The sequence below is a fragment of the Phaenicophaeus curvirostris genome, chromosome 8 (assembly GCF_032191515.1).
Source record: "Phaenicophaeus curvirostris isolate KB17595 chromosome 8, BPBGC_Pcur_1.0, whole genome shotgun sequence".
NCBI classification, from domain to species: domain Eukaryota; kingdom Metazoa; phylum Chordata; class Aves; order Cuculiformes; family Cuculidae; genus Phaenicophaeus; species Phaenicophaeus curvirostris.
The window spans coordinates 22,716,157-22,730,859 of record NC_091399.1 but is presented as its reverse complement, the minus strand read 5'-3'; the positions used below and the strand labels follow the sequence as shown (position 1 = coordinate 22,730,859).

At 44.9% G+C, this 14,703-nt stretch overlaps 1 long non-coding RNA gene across 1 annotated transcript in view; it reads right to left on the bottom strand.

Annotated features, from left to right (window-relative positions):
• LOC138723612 (uncharacterized) overlaps window positions 1-14,703 on the bottom strand; it is a 38,327-nt gene that overhangs the window by 5,543 nt on the left and 18,081 nt on the right. The window contains exon 2 of the long non-coding RNA XR_011337901.1: window positions 4,811-4,891. This is a non-coding gene — a long non-coding RNA (uncharacterized lncRNA). The remainder of the gene's footprint in view (window positions 1-4,810; window positions 4,892-14,703) is intronic.

The window sequence follows — 14,703 nt, the reverse complement described above, 5'->3', positions numbered from 1 at the left end:
GTGTAACACAGCAAATACTCATCGGGATCAGCTCAGTGGGGATACCTACTGACACGCAGGTGGATTTGAAAATACAAAACTTCAAAGGGTTTTAATTTCTGGATGAGATCATACAATCACTTGGCTGGAAAAGACTTTAGAGATCATCAAGTCCAACTGTAAATGGTTACAGCACAAACTGCACCTCTCGCACCATCCCTGGGCAGTTTAGACAAGATGAACTGGGGCAGGTCAGAAAGGCCAAACCATGAGAAGCTGCATCTAGCAGAATGGAGAGGAAGATGTCAGGAAAAACTCTTCACTGAAAGGGCTGCCAAGCACTGGCAGAGGCTGCCCAGGGAGGTGTGGAGTTACCATCCTTGGAGGGGTTCAAAAGCTACATAGATGTGGTGCTTAGAAACATGGTTCAGTGGTGAACTTGGCAGAATGAGATTTCCATTTGCACTTGATCTTAGGGATCTTTTCCAACCTAAATAATTCTATGATTCTCTGTATGTTGTCCTGGGATGCTGGACTGTTACCCCAGACAGTCAAGTATCCCACCACTGTCCCTTCCAAGCTTCACTGGTACCTCAGAAGGAACTCTAGAAAGTACTTCCATTCACTGCTCCAAAAGAGATGAACGGTTTTACCAGAGAAAATCACTGCCAGATCATGACCTGCACTGCCCTCTGCCTGCATCGAGGCAGGAAATGTTTGGAAGGAACGACTGATGGCAACACACGGATCTTCATCCCCGGTGGGTACGATGGGTGCCATTTGTAGCGTAGCCAAGCTGCCCAGAAGTGTCAAAATAAAATCCCACTGAGACCATCCCTGGGCTCAGAGCAGCGTTCACAGCTCTTATTCTCCGTGTTCACTGTTATTCCTCAGTGCAGGCTGAATCTGGACCCTTCAATAATATCACATGGACTTTCTCTATGAATAAACCAAAAGGTTTTTAAACTACACATAGCAAACTTTCCTGCATTGTATGCTACTCTGTTGTCATTCTATGTGTTATTCACAGAATCATGAGTCATAGAATCATTAGGTTGGAAAAGACCTTTGAGATCATCAATTTTCTTCAGAAAATAAAATCCACTTTGTCCAACTGCGGACAGAAAGCAATGAAATGCATCAAGGGCGCTGAGCTATCTGGAGAAGTGACTAGGAATGGAAAACCATGAATTCTCCAGGTCTCCTGTCCACACTGGTGTGTATTGGTGGCTTTAGCCAGAGCTCAAAAGGCAAGGATCCGTTACAAGTCCACAGCATAATTAGAAAACAATCAACACTTTTTTTTAATGCTAATTTTTTAATTCCCTTTAAACTGCTTCATTGAGTTTAATTAAACTTGCTCCAGGTTACGAATCTAGCAAGCTGCAGAAACATCTAAAAATTAAATAAAATAAACCCATCTTTCTTGTCAGGAGGGGTTTTCCCAGCCTGCTTACCGGTAGCACACTTCTGATTTAGAGGGGTTTTAAATCATTAGAAATGCTGTGTGTGATACTGCGAGACTCTGTTGGTTTTGCTCTTGAATTAAAATGACCTCCCACTGCCACAGTAAGAATCGCACAATTAAATTGTTGAGATTCTCTCCGCTGCTCTGGCTTCACTGCAAAATTCCTTTGCTGCTTTCTGAGGGATGGGATGAAGCTGTCATCACTGACTATTACACCAGCCCTGCTCCTGGTTTTGTCTAAAGCCAAAGAAAGGGAATGTTGCATATTTAGGATACTGGCAATTTCCATGCCAAGAGCTCAGGCCAAGGTTAAAAGTCCACGACACAGACTTTGGAGGAATAAAGAGATGGCCTGTGCCTTGCCCCGGCCAGGGCCTGGCTCGTGAGAACAATGATCAAATCCAGTCACCGTATCAAACATATTCCTGCCTGCAGTCATCCTGTTTCTAATGACGGTGACCCTTACTTTATTAAAATACTAAATAAACCCAGTTCTGGTTAAAGATGGGTCTGAGTACCCCAAAAACATTAGGAAAGCTCAGGTCAGAATTAACTGTACAATTTGTTCTGCCTTGGTTTTGAGTTGCTCACCAAGACACGTTCTCTTTGCCTCCTCCAAGGAACAACTTAGAGACAGGAGCCAAGGGTTCAAGCCTGCACCTTCTGCCCTAGAGATGCCATTAAAGAAAAACTCTACTTTGCACAAATCCCGAAGTTTGCTAAAAAATCACAGAGCACCAATTCCTTGCATCTGTGTTCATTCCTTAATGAGGTGCCGTGGAGTATTGCAGTTTAGGTATCGATCTGAGGTTCAGAAGACTTCAATTCAATTATTGGACAACAAGTTTATTTCTATTAACTTCTGCAAGCACCCACAAAAGCCAGGGATCAGGATTTCCATGCCTCGGATGGCTACTATGCCCAACTGCTCCTAATGTATCAGAGACATCCTCGCTGAAGTCAAAAGAGAGACCTTCATTACGTGCAGTGACACCAGGATCAACGACATATATCCATAAATGCAACAGGTATCGTGTCTCCAGCAGAACACAACTATAATATGGTCATTGTCATTCGTTATATCTTGAACATACACATAACACTGATGAGATGTGAAGAGGTTTCCAAACTCAGGAAGAGATACAGTGCAAGCAATTTATAATATGATACAGCCTCTACTTATGTCAACTCAAGCTGCTTAATTGCACAACAGAATTACACCATAGTTTACAGACATTTTCTTTCACCAAAGTCTATGGAACTTTCCACTTACCTCGGAGGATGCCAGAACAGGCCTGAGAGCAGGAATAAAGAAATATTCTGAACCTAAATGAAATGGCATGGGGAATTTAGGTGGCAGAATGTAATTATTCACACTTGAATCTGGACAGAGCACTAAGTTTATGTCCCCATTCTGGCAAACATATAATGAGACAGATAATAATCAAGAGGACAGAGCTACTGGCTCTCCTCTCAGTCAAAAGATGAGATGTAAAGGAGAATGATCTGCTTGCTTGATATTGAGTAAAAGGAAGGAGTGACATTTATTGCATCAGCAGCAAGACTTGCCAAGAAATAAAAGGTATTAAATAAATTATCATGGTTTTTGGGACCTGCTTCTAGGATGTAGTCATTGCTGGTGAAATAAAGAGAGGTTTTGAAAAATGAGAAGCTTGGTTCTTTGCTGGCGCAGGTACTTGGCACATACAGGAATGGAAATGGATGGCTTTCCTTCTTTTGTGGGCAGTCCTAGGGGACAACCGCCAGAAATCAGTGCCTTTGTAAATACTAATACTTATCATTTCTGTATCTATCAATGCAGATGAGGACACCAAGATGCAGCGAAAAAACTCTGGATTCTCTTGCAAATGCACCGAATTGTAAAAGAACAAAACCTTCCAAATCTTGTAATAGAAGTGCATTACACTCTAGCAAAGTGGATCCATTTCTGAGATGGAACATGACAGCTTTTTAACTTCCTACAACAATATGTGACAGGAGAATACCATCTTCAGTTGATACCGTAGGGCGATTTATGGAGGCAGAATGTAATAATATAAATTGAGTTTCAGAAAAGACACTGTGACTAATCTGACAAAAAATGCTATGGGATGTTTAATAATCCTGGTGGGTCAGAAGTTGTTCTTCAAGAAATTCTCTTTAGACTGATTGTTATTAAAGTATGAACTGCATTTGGTTCATTTTTCATCTAACTATGTAGTCTAAAACTGCTGTCAAGAGCAAATACTTGAGTTGTAATTGGACACCCGTGCAAATGGAACAGGGCCACCGATCCTCAACCAAAATTGCAGAATCATAGAATATTTAAGGTAGTTTATGTCCTTTGAAGACCCACAAGACAAGCATCTGTCCACATCTCCTGAGCTGCCCCTAGCAGTCCTCACTGGTGTTTATGGTTCCATTAATCAAAAACAAAGCAGGAGGAATAATGGAGAAGGCTGGAATCCCTCCCTTGCACACTCTCTGCAATCCTTCTCTGTTGCCTCCAATCAGCATTTAAGGCTGCAGCGCTTCTTCATTAAGCTCTGAGGGGTAATTTTGAGCAGACTGAAAAGCAGAGAGAGCCTAATGGGTATAGTTCAGGGGCTCGACTGAAATCCCTCAGACATCAGCAGAAGCTTCTGTTTTGCCCGCGCTGCCTCTGTGTTAGTGGAGAAGCAGTGTGGTTCTGCAGCGCTTCCCCCCTCACATGCAGGACGGCTGTGCCGGCACACGTGCGCGTTCTGCTCTGAAGCTCCAGGGATTTACAAGGAGATCCCGTGGGTCTGACGTGTTCTGTGCCACCACAACACGCAGCCCTCCCACCTCACCGTTTAACAGGCCGAGGCATCCGTGGGGCCAGTGGAGGCCCCAGGGGATGGCAGGGCAGGACCTGGCAGCCAGAGTTACAGTATCCACTCCTTGGATTCACAAAAACCCAATATTTTTGTAACTCTGGAAAATCTGTCCCACCTCAAGGTTTGGCTAACACAAGCATTTTCAACCCAGACTTCGGGCTTCTGATAATTCCATAAAGTTTCTGTTAACAAACCCAGGAGTTCCTTACAGAACTCTTTGCAGAAGGTAAACAGTGAGATGTTTTAATATATACAGTGCGCAAGGTTTGGTCCCAAGATCTTCCTCATGGCCTTTCCCACCATATGATACAGCAAGTGGCAGAGACCACCCAGCGATTCTTTTCTTCGCTGTATTTCACATTACCTCTTTGTTTAGTTGTAGACTTCAGCTCCATAATGTAAAATATTCCTAGATACTTAATACCCTGTGGTTTTCCATCGATATTTAAACCCTGCCTTATCCACTGATTGTACAATACGTTCAGGGACATAAACTCCAACTTACCTCAGTTGATTCACCAGTCAGATACACTTGCAGAGCTCGAACTCTCCGCCAGCTTCCACAGATTGTTTTATGTTCTAAGAGCTGAAAGAAAAACATCATTTATACTGTATGATACTTACTAGAGCTGAACAAAGCATACACAGCAAAGAACTTTGAAAAGTAGTGTTTACTAAATATCCATGGGCTAATCATGATTTCTTTGAATTTATTCAACGTTCTCCCATTGTTACAGACTCTACTCATTGCTTTTGAGCTGATGTATTCCAAATGTTCACTCAGCCCATCCATGCAGCACAGCTCTGACGGATGAGCAGCGATGTTTAGTATTGTCACCAGTACAATTTGAGCTTTCTTTTCTTAGAATCAGCCTTTCTAAGCTAGAGCTATCATTGAGCAACATAACCAGAAACAGGTGTTGCACCAATAAAATCCATTTAAACAAGAAATACTTTGTATATCATAGTTCTGTATGCACAGTGCTACCAGTACTAAAGCAAATGAAAGTGAAAACCAGGAGGAAGTTATTAGCAGATTCGTTAATGCACACGTGTGTCACTGGGTGGGATCAGCTGGGAAGAGGCAGGTGGTACCAATGCATCAGTGCTGTCATGGACGTAGGATGCCCTGCTAAAGCCTTAAAAGTAAAGTTAAAATTGAAAAGCTGCTGAAATCCTCTATCAGTCACCACCTTGCAAGTATTCCGTGTCTGATTTAAGGCAGGAAATGTGCCAGAAAAAAAACCCTAGTACTTAAATATGTGGGTACTAAAATACTTGAACTTAACTCCGACATTTGCACGTTTAAATTTTTATGTTCCATAAAGATGTCGTCTCCAAGGGAGGCATCCGACCCCATTTCTGTCCCCTGTAGATATTAATCTGTAGTGCAGCTACACGCAGCACTGTCAGACAGCTGTCCGGCTAAAATACTGCATTTGTACCTCCACGACACCATTCTTAGCAATGGAGGGTTGAGCTCATCTAAAAAATTAAGATTAAAGTTCTTCGTTTTGAGACCATATAACTTAATGAGAAAAAAATGCAATATGCAGTCTTAAACAGAGAAAAACACATATTTAAAACTGGCAGAACAAAAAGTCTGTAAGAGAGTGCTATTTTTGAACTAAAATATTTAATCCAATTTGTTTCTAGTTGACACTACATATAAAATCTAAAAATAATCTTCTTTTTCTTTACATGTTTCTGAACCTACTTCACGGCTTGGGTAAGAGATGGATTAATAGTGTTTGAGATGGGACAGTACAGCGTGATCGGCACAGGGCGAAGATTTCCGCTGTGCAAGGTTGGTTTCCCCTACGAGGCTGCTTTCCTGCACTCGCTGAGCTCTGATTGACAAACATCCTTCTTTGCCAGTCCCCAGAGAAGTTGGAGACCAAAAAGATTTCTGCTATTTCTTAATTCCAGAACACTGAGGTCAAGATCCGTTCAGTCCATGCAGTCCTCGCACTCTTTCTAGCCCACTGTCTCCTCTACACTGCGTTCTCAGTCCATCTAGTGGTGAGGGCTTCCTGGAGCTCTCAGCAGAGTCTCTTCCACAGCTAACAGAGCCTCCCAAAAAGAACCGTGCTTCACAGTTCCAAAAGTCTGCACACTTCATTACTGCTACCTGCACACTCTTTTAACAGCCCAGCGCGGTGGTGGCCACTTGGGGTGAACAACCCCAAATGAAGAGGGAGTTTCATAAAACTAAACACACGGATTTACACAGCTGACCTTTTCTAAATCCCAAACAGAGCCTGTGAAGAAGAGCTATTGCATTAACTGCCCGTCACCAGGGGAGGGAGAGCCCAGGATGGTGCTCACCGGAGCAATCAGTGTGCCAAAACCAATTCCAGTGTGCCAAATTCATTCTGGTGCAGAACACCCTGTAGATCAGGGATGGGCAAATCCCACACAAGCCCCATTTTAGGGCTCGTGTCTTTTAAATGGATACAAGTTCCTTGTTCTGTACTTGACACACATTTCACTCAAAATGTCTATTAAAAAAAAAGAACGGCCTCCTCCGGAATCATGGAATGGTTTGGGTTGGAAGGGACCTCAAAGCCCATCCAGCCCCACCCCTGCCCTGGGCAGGGACACCTCCCACTGGATCAGGGGCTCCAAGCCCCATCCAGCCTGGCCTTGAACCCCTCCAGGGATGGGGCAGCCACCGCTGCTCTGGGCAGCCTGGGCCAGGGCCTCCCCACCCTCACCATGAAGAGTTTCTTCCTAATGTCTGATCTGAATCTTCCTCCTTCCAATTTCAAGCCATATCTGACTCCCTGCACACCTCGGGAATTCCACCAGTGCCTGCTGTCCAGCCCGGCCCCTCGCAAGGCGCCCCCATGGGACTGCAGAGCGGCTGCCCCAGAGCGAGGAGCCCCAGAGCGAGGAGCCCCAGAGCGAGGAGCCCCAGAGCGAGGAGCCCCAGCCTCCGGAGAGCCAGTGGGTTCCGCACAGACTGCCCGAGGCAGGAGGGCGGATGGAGAGGAAAGCAGAGCTTGCTTGGATGTTCACTGGAATTGAATTGTCTCTGCTAAACTTTTTTCACACTTTGCATTTCATAATCGTTTTTTTAATCCTCTTTTCTCGCCTGCCTAAGAGGCCGCACCCAGGTGATGGTCATAGAAAGGAGAAAGCACCACAGCATAAGCGATACCAGACGTGGTTTAAATAAACGATTTTACTCTTGGAAGTGGAAATATACTAGTGAGACTGAAGCTACTCAGGAACAAACCCCCTGGTTTCTGATTTGTCTCACAGTCTGGTCTGCAGCAGTTAAACTAAGGATGCTCAGAGAGAAAAGGCTTTGCAGATGGTGCATTTGAGGCAGCAAAACGGGGCCATGCCAAGAAGAATTAGAATAACCTGAACTATGTGCTGTACCTAATAACGTGCTGGGCCGACACAAAATCCTGTGCCTCCAGAGGTGAGGGTGCTTTTTTAACAGGCTCTCTGCCCGCAGAAGATCTGTGTCAGAACATGGTTAAGCCCGTCCCTGATTGTGAAAGCTCAGCCACTCCCAACACAGGCACCAGACCCAGGACGACGGGACAGGAAGGGACTGAAACGTGTAAGAATACACGTTAGGAAATGAGTCCCAGTCCAGCTGCGATGCTGGTGTCAGCGCAGCAAAAAGGGTCTGGTAGAACAGAAGGGTTTGTGTTACAGAAAAGATAAGTGACATGGATTGAAATTATGGAAAATTTAAATTGATGGCCTAATTAGTATTATCTCTTTTTGTATTCTCTGTAAGAAATATTATCCAGGAGGAACTCATTTTGCATTAATGTTGATATAAAGTGTAATTCTGTAGCATTTCCATTGTAATCTAGCATTAATTAATGCATCATTATTCCAAAATGTTAATTAAATTATTACAGAAAGGGACATCCGCCCCAGCTCAGAAAGAAAAAGCAAAGTATGGTGCATGAGAATTAGACGTGCAAAAGCCTGAAATAGCGCGTGAGTTCAACACCGGTAGGAGCACCAAACCGAGCAGCAACACTGGCCTCATGAGCACGTGGCTCAAGAACCACAATACGATATCGATGTTTGCTCTCTCAGGATGGAGTCTGACGACAGCATCGGCACCTCAAAGCCAGGCACCCATCAGAAATCTGAAACGGAAAACTTCCAGTGTGACAAACAAAATACAGCGTGCACCGACTATCAGACACTACAAGGAAACCAGGGAATTAAGGAGGACTATGAAAATACAGCTTCTGCAGGCTCTACTAAATACTCCGCTTGGGCAGGAATACCAGCAGGTGGTCCCTGGGAGCGCCGGGGCAGTGTTGGCATGAACAGCAAACAATCCTGCGCTCCTCGGTGCCGAGTGTCTCGCCCTTCTGCCTGCTCTCCTAACGGTCTTCGCTGAAATCCAATACCAGCATTTCAGCCTTTGTTCTTGTTCCCACCGGCTGGCTTGGAGTTCTCTCCAACTGCAGAGGAGAAGACTCACTCCTCCATCAAGGACCACAGAGTCCTATCCAATGCTCAGTGAAATCCGTGGAAATCTAACCCTGCTGTCAGAGCGAATCGGCACCGCAGCCCGTGCCCAAGAATGGCACAGGCAGAGGGGATGCAACTGGCTATGAGCAGGGCTCTGCGAGGGGCCACGCAAACTCTCATCAACTGGGGTCTCTCTGCTTTATTAAACCTGATTAATTATTCAAGAACACAACAGTCTAGAGTGTGAAACAAATTCCCTGCGAAGTGACCTGCCTGAGCCAGAGCTGCACAAGATGCTTCCCAGATGTGATTTCCATAAGATTCAGCGTCTCCAATATTCGACAACTCTGCCTGTTTCAACAATTATCACTTTCTTTTGTTACATTTGGGCTTGCATTGAAAGATTTTAAAATGTAAAAGTTAAATGAGGCTCTTATACAGAAGTGGTTTGGGTGCAGTGCATTAAAGGAAAACTTCAAAGGAGCTCAAGATACCTTTCAAGCTAAGGTACAAAAATTTAAACAAGAACAAAAGCCTCTCTTGTATTTTGAAGCATTAATTGTTCCACTTCTGTTGATGTAAAGTGAAAGGAGAAGCTTTTAGTTAAAAGCACGTAGTATCAACCAACATGGAGCGTTCCAAAGTCTCACGGAATAATTTTAGCTTTGATATAATGGCACAGGTGAATCCCAAATTACAATGCTTTCTGTAGCAGATGCAGTAATTCTTGGTAGCTGAATCCATTAGATAAACATTAGCGCTTGAAGAGATTATTGGCATAAATCCGACTTTCGCCTTTTATATTTATAAGATACTTCATATTTATAAGGTATTCCGTAACCGTGAGTGGTGTTTGTCACATCATCAGCGTTTGATACTTCAAAACTTTGTGAGTGAAGCTTTAGACACCCCCATACCCTGCTCTGCCAAGGATAAAGTGCCGAGCACTGCGCTGTTAGCTCTTCCGTTCACCCGCCCGTTCCCCGACTTTAAAGAAGAGGAAGCACTGTGGGAGCTGTGAGGATAGAAAGCCTGCCAGAAACTGGCACCCAGCTGAGAGCTTCCATGGGAGAAAGGCTCCAAGGGAGGACTGAGCGGATCCATGGGCCCTTGGCCTCGCGGCGAGGAGCACACGCCAACCACAGTGCCTTAGCTCAGCCACCAGCAATCGGTGAAGGAGACTGGGAGGGATTCATGGCACACATGGAATAAATGTACGTTCCATGTGCAAGCACATCATGGAAAATGCTCAGAGAGGAGCAGCGAGCTGGTTTGGAGCAGAGGTACTGGAAACCGGGATACAACCTGCAAACCCACTCCATTTATTGGTACTTCTGCCCACGAACAACCCGCTGTGGTATGATCTGAGCACACGTGTAGACCTGCTCGGCAGAGAAAAATACATGATGTGTACTGGTATGCCTGAGGCTGCCTAACCAACAAAATACATAAAACAATAATTTTAATCTAGAACATCTCTAACTCTGGTCCATGTAAGATGACTGTGACAGAACAAAGAACTCTTTCTTGTCCGTTGTCCTTTGTATCACGGCAAGGGTATTCCTGCTTCAGACAGAAGGTAGGCAAGCTGAGACACAGAATGATTAATCTATGGATCTACTTAAAGGCAGATGCTGGTCACTCACACTGGGAAAAATGGCCCAGTTTTCAGAAACATGGTTCTTTTTCAGCTGTGATAAGCTTCAATTTAATTTCATAGAATCATAGAAATGTTAAGGTTGGAAAAGACCTCTAAGCTCATCCAGTCCAACCATCAGACCAACCCTACTGTACCTGCTAAATCCTGTCCCCAAGTGCCATGGCTACATGTCTCCTGAACCCTTCCAGGGATGGAGACTCCACCACTGCCTTGGGCAGCCTCTGACAACACTTTTTTTCCCAATATCCAATCTAAACCTCTCCTGGCACAACATTTCCTCTCATCCCATTACTTCTTACTTGGGAGAAGAGCCCAGCACCCACCTCCCCACAACCTCCTTTCATGGGGCTGCAGGGAGGGATGGGGACTCCCCTCAGCCTCGTCTTCTCCAGGCTAAACAACCCCAGATCCCATTTGCACGCACTAAGAATGTTTGAAAATCAGGTTCAGTGTCTTCCACCCAAGATTTGTAGCTGATGGTATGATGCAGGAACCTGTACTTTACGTGCACTCAAGTCCATGTTTCAGTGCCTCTCTCTTTGACACTGTACAGGATGTCAGCTCGTGGAAGTGATGAGAAAATACACTTAAAAAATCCAGGAGAATCAGTTGTAACTTTAAAAAAGGAAGGACTATAAATATATATATGTATAAATAAATAAATATAAATAAATTCCCAACCTATCCTCTTTCCAGCTAGAAAGTACAGGCCTTCTGGTTCCTAGAGTGGAGCTGTGTGATTTTTGTTTTCCAGATTGAGCTGATTATGCTACAGAAATGCCTGATTAGTATGGAAACATCCAAAGTTTGTTACTGTGCCAAGATCAATTTGGGTCAAAGGAACCTCGAAGCCCATCGAGTTCCACCCCTGCCATGGGCAGGGACACCTCCCATCGGATCAGGTTGCTCAATCATTAATTTATAGCATTATCATAAACCCTGCTGGCCTGCATGCTCTTTCTTTTTACAGTGAACGCTGGTAAAAATGCAGGCTTTAATTGATACATATAGATGTGAATTATTTTGTTGCTCAGCTTGTCCTGCCAGATGTTTGAGTGGCCAGCTGAAGCTCCAGAGACAGACAAGCTTGATCTACATGTAAGCAAAAAATTAATTAAAAAAGTAACCTACTAGTGTCTCTTTTGTTGATTCTTTAACAAAATGACAGGGTATTTTTGTTATTTGCTGAGAACTTACAGCTAATAGCAACTTAAGTGTTGATCAATCAATATAACGATCCATTTGACCCCGAAATAATAACAAGAGAAGATATGCAGAATTTCTAATAAAATTACAATCCCAACAGAATTTGCATTCATTACTTTTGAAATACAAGGCAGACACATCCCTCTGTTAACATGGATTTGAACTTGCAGAGGGTAAATTATCCAAGAGGCCCTTGTTGCTTGCACGCCACAGTACAATTTTATTAAGAATTACAGGGAAAAATTAATAAGAACTCCAGTGCTCCGACTGTTGAGGTACAGCATGAGTTAGATCTTGGCACAGACTCGGGAACATGCCCTGCTTGGAGTACGTATCCTTCCAATTTAAAGATTATTAATGTTGTGGGCAAGGTTAAAACCTCAGCCCGTGTCACAACGCCAACCTGCGAACAGCCTCAGGCGCTGCCAAATGGGCTGAGTCTGTCAGCACACAGCGAGCATGTTCCTTCTCGGGATGCTCAGGACTAATGAATGAGTTACTGGAAGCGCACTTCCCGGTGTCACGCTCCCAGAATCCTAATCCAGCCACCCAACGTCCTTTTAGGGGGTTTAAGGACCGTCACGTCTCTGTCTGGCGAACCCCCCACGCAGCACTCTGGGCGAGAGCGTGAATAATCCTCATTTCGGGCCAAACTCAGCACACTGAGGTCACTTCCCGAGTACTCACAGACGCAGCTCAGACATGAAGCTCTCCTATTTGTTTCCTGACAGTCTCTCCTCTCTCCAGCTTGAACTCTCAAATCTTCTAGTCCCTACAATGGAACCTGAGGTGCTGCTGTTACAGAAACACCCCATTATTGACCATGTTGATCCCAGCAGGACGTGCCAGGTTTGTCTTCTGTCAGAGGGCAGTGCAAGCGCAGAACCCGGAGCCAAATTCCAACACTGCTTTCTGCAGCCCAGGGCTCTGTCCCCTCTGTGACCATCAGGGTGGCACCATGTTCAAGGAGAAGTAGCTAGAGGAATATCACAGCATTAAAAAAGATGACTAAAAACGTGTCTACACTTCGTTTCAGGAGACTAAATGGCTCAAATGATGTTTTCTTGTTTTGGTGTCTTTTCTCTCCCCCACTTTGTTCTGCGGAGGAGCAGATGCTCAGCAGTGGATTATCTTCTAATTCCTTTCAAATTCTTAATTTGAAAGTGTGTCCTTGCAATCCTGGCCAAACTCGCATCTTGTGATCAAGCAATTCCCTGGTTCAGATTAGAGAAAGTAAATATTTAAAGACTAAGAGCTGTTGCCTGTTACCGAGAGCGTCAAAACCTGCTGACGGTGGCTGTTCCTCAGATCTACGGCCAGAGCAGCCGATCTAACTCTGAAGTGGCCCTTTAGAAGCCGTACAGCAACCACAGAGATTCACATGCCACAGTTACAAACAGAAGACAGGCAACATCCAGACTCCTAAGAAAACATCAAAAAGATCAGTCAGCAGATCTGGCAAATTCAGGTGAATTTGCTGAAGCAGCAAATCAAAAGATGGCTCAGGAGGATCCCCATTTCAAAGGCATTTTTCTACGTCTAAGCAAGAGAACTGGAAGCCTTCACCGAGGCGGAACTGGGACAGGGCTGCAAACAAGCCATTATCTAAACGAGGATTGTTTATTCTACTCAGCTGGAAGCCGAGGATGAGTGTGCAGGATTGAGGATTCTATCCCAACGGTAAATCCACTTCTCTTTTCTCCCTTACCATTCAGAACCCCTGCAAATGCTCAAGGGTATAAAACCTGCCTTTTCCTCTAGGTTTCCTTTTTTATGTCCTGTTTCTGTTCAAAAACTGGCAACCCTTTTCTTTTGGGCACTGTGAATGACGTGCCCAGGTGAGGAGCTGTGACCACATCACAAGCTGACGAGTACATGAGTATTCCCAGAGTGAGCAGGGCTGCAGGAGGTGGCCAGCGTCCCCCAGAGGGGCAGCTGCCAGCGGGGAGCGTACGAAGTCAGGCTCCACGGAGGAATGAGATTTGCAGAGGCGCTGGTGGAAAGCCCGACAAGTACATTTTGTTGCTGCTCAAAGAATTTATTTCTGCTGAAACCTATAACTCCTGGGTTAATAAAGTGAACTTTGATGGGACTAGAGGGAAATATGGGCTTCCCAGGAAAGTTAGGACAAACTTAGCTGCATTTCTAGAACACGGATTTATGGAAGTGATTGAAGCTGATAAGATCAAAACCCGAGTTAACACTTTCCTTTGCTTTCCGATCACACGCCGAACAGACGCTGGCCACGGTCGGCTGCTCCCACTACAACTCCTGATGCCTGTAAACAAGTCATGGCACAGAATCAGCAAGCCCACACAATTAGTATCCACGCATGCTGGTTTGCTTTGAATTTGAAGGGATTTTTCAGACCCTGGGATTACCTTAATGCCAACTATGGAATCAGCCAATGGCTTATCAGGATTCACTGCTAAATCACAAGGCTCAAGGAAAAGTCATAAAGGATCAGAGTTACTCTGAGTGGGTTTGTACATCAGAGCAGGTACCTGGGTAAGTCTATAGAACCAGTAACAATGAAGGATCTTAAAGGGATTGACACCTCTAGTAGTTCTGAAACACACACCCACCGCACATTTATATTGTTAAATGCTAACAACAGTGCATTCTTTACTCTAGTCCTTCCTGCTTATTAGCGCACAACCTAAAGATACGCAAAAGAACAGGCACGTGTCATAGGAACACGGAATGATCGAATGGTCTGGGTCAGAGGGGACCTTAAAGCCACGGGCACGTCGGAGGGGCAGCCGAAGCACTGCAGGGAACCAAAGCGCGGTGAAAACCAGAGTCTGGCAGAGCTGACAGGCACCTTAGAAAGGAAAAATCTTTTTCTGACGGGCAGGGGAAGCTTTCTAGAAGCAACTAACACCACATTCTTTCTGCAGGCACTGGAGGCCTTTCTCCAGCTCGTGTACAGAGGAGGCAGGGCTGTGGCAGGTACAAACCAGGTCGTTCCACAGGCCCCACCTGCATTTGGCCGCGCGATGGTCCTTGCGTTCCCCAGGGAGGGCAAGAAGAGCTCCAAGGAAAGGAGCAGGGCGTGAGCTGATGGATTGTTC